The sequence below is a fragment of the Nyctibius grandis genome, chromosome 9 (genome assembly GCF_013368605.1).
Source record: "Nyctibius grandis isolate bNycGra1 chromosome 9, bNycGra1.pri, whole genome shotgun sequence".
Classification (NCBI taxonomy): domain Eukaryota; kingdom Metazoa; phylum Chordata; class Aves; order Nyctibiiformes; family Nyctibiidae; genus Nyctibius; species Nyctibius grandis.
The window spans coordinates 8,277,464-8,280,287 of record NC_090666.1 but is presented as its reverse complement, the minus strand read 5'-3'; positions in this window follow the sequence as shown (position 1 = coordinate 8,280,287).

The window sequence follows — 2,824 nt, the reverse complement described above, 5'->3', positions numbered from 1 at the left end:
CGGGGCTTGCGAACCTCCTGCCCGCCCCCCGGCCGTGTACTTCGCTAGCCAGTCAGAAAAAAGCAACCGACAACGCTTCCAGGACGAAATACAAGAAGTGACCAGTAACTCTTTGCTTTTGCTGGCAAGCCACTTTAAAGCAGGCTACATCGCAAAAAAGCCCCAAACATTTTTTGCGGATTTTTTTTCACTGACACGAAGCTTGAGAGCAGTGCTTGTGGGAGGGGGCTTCAATGCTGTTTTTACGCGGGTCTGTCCCCTCCACACCCCTGCTGCAGTAAAGGAAGAGGAAGGTGAGCAGGCCCTGCCCAGTGCAGGCTCCTCGGGGCCTTCAGCATCTCCGGTGACACCTGTATCCCCCCCCCCCCCCCGCCCTCGGGGCAGTGGAGCCAGAATGGGAAGTCTCCTTGCTCATGCGAAAGACCTGCTGTCCAACACACAAACTGGCCAAGCTCTCTGTTGAAACTAAAAGGCTCACTGTCCTTTCTTCTGTCAGCTCATTTTTATAGAGCTGTAGAACTTCATGGCCAAATTTAAGAAGACATAGAGGTCTGCAAGATGAGTCGACCAAGAATTTCAGGAGTTATTCTGTGGTCTAGAAGGAGACAGGGACAATCGGTCTGACTGCATGGAGAAATTTTCTTCAGAAAATCAGCTTGAAATCCAGCATTTATAATATAGTCGTAATAGTAATTTAGTAGTAGTAGTAACAGCACCAATTGTGCTAAATCATGATGCTCTTTTAGTAATGACACCAATTCAAATCACATTTCTTACTATGTTTCTACAAAACACAGAAAATACACTCTCAGAGTAACACTAATTGTAAAGTATGGCGTGTACAGAAAGGCACAATCCACAAAACCAGAATTCCTAAAAGACTTGCAATGTCTTATTGATTGTAATATAGAATCTGAAAAAAAGACATTCTCCAAAACAGCCACAGAAAAGCTGTCAAACAACTCAGTACAGGAGATGAAGTTTAAATGGAATGTAGCCAGGTACACAGCAGATCATCCACAGAGATGGTAGCTGCTTCTCAGCAACATCATCGTGCATGTCAGAAACGTAAAACTGGATACCAGAAAAGAATTCTCAGAAACTGTCATGAAAAGCTTCTCTGACTCCGGTATCTGTAACAGGAGTCACTGTTACTTCTTATGCAGAGCTGAAGGGGGAGATCAGACATACAGCATGCTCCATCTACAACTTAGCACCATAACTTCCTCTTGAACATAACATTTTCTGGATAATGAGTTGGCAACCATTCTAAGACACAAGTATGTAACAGTACAAATTAAACTGGATTTATGGCTCAATCACATCACTGTAGGTGGCGGAGAAAAATAATGCAACTTAAGTCTGGTGCAAAACACCCCAGAATCTCCTGCCTCATGGGTACATCTTCTGAGCCACTGAAAGGCATCATCTATATTCTGCCAATTCTCTTTTCCCTCTTCCATGTATACAGCACATACAGAAGTACAAGAAATTTCTATTTCAGTTATCAGAAAGCAAAACTGATATTCAGTGCCACGGAGCAGTGAGTCTGACAGCCTTGTTCCAAGCACCAACAATGCAGGAGCAGAGGAGGAGTGGCTTGTTTTACCTTGTTCAACAGCAGATTCTGAAAACTAGACATTCTGGCAGTGCGAGACCATGAAATTTCACCAGCATGTCACTTTTTGTGTTCCTGTGCTAACACCCTGAACTCAGGATGGATCCAGAATTAATTATTTTCTCCCTTTTCTTTTGTCTACTGAATGGAAGTGTGGTATCATTCAACCAATAACATGTACAACTTGATGCAACCCATGCCCTGCATCCAGTCACTTTCCAGACTCAAATTTTAGGTGCACAGTACAGCAAGAACAGACAGTCCCTATTATGTGTACAGAGGGACACAAAAAGCTATGGGAGAAGTGACAGACAACCAGCATCACAAAACTCCTGCATGTTAATAAATACTTAGGTGCTACTTTTCACTGCGCAGCAAGTATAGGGAGTCAATCTACCGACACACCACTCTTGAAAGAGGCAATAAATACTGCTTAGATAAATGATTACAGAATGAGTACTGCTACGGTTTACAAATCTACTGAGGGTCAAGACATCAGTGTAGAAAATCAGTATCTGACATCCATGAATGCTGCACGTGCATGACATGTCCTTGCAACTCTTTGGTCATTAGAGGGCTGCGATCGCTTCTGACCCAAGCAGCCAGACACAGAGACTCCCTTTTCCGCTGCAAGGGTTATTTACAGGAGCCTCTACAGTTTTCAAAACAGCGTTTCTTCATCATTTCTTAAGGAAGGGGACACAGACTTTACTTACTGTTTCATGCACTAAGGTGAAGAACATGTACACTTCATAACCCCCAAACCAAACCTACACTGTCACAAAACTATCAGAAACAGAATATATTCTATTGCTAATATTTTAAGTAAATAGTTGTATTTAGCATCACTCAAAAAAACCCAAAACAACCAACCCACAAAAACCCACCACATCGTTACATCCTGTAAGGATAGCCACTGTTATTCTTACTTCCTTTCTTCCTTTTCTCCTCTTTTCTTCTTTCTCCTTCCAATATTGATGCTGTATTTCTCCTCCAAATCTTCTTTCCCCTACTTGTTCTTCTCTTGGTTCTCCCTAGCATTCCCCTTCTTGTTCCTGCTTGAAATTTCCATATCTCTTTCCCTCATCTCTCTGCCTTCTCTTGGTTCCATTCTCCCTGCTTTTGTTTGTCTCTAAGGCAGCAGAAGTGCCATCACATGCAAAAGCTAGTAAGGGAAATGGGAAAAAGTGAAGTTAATTTGTGAAA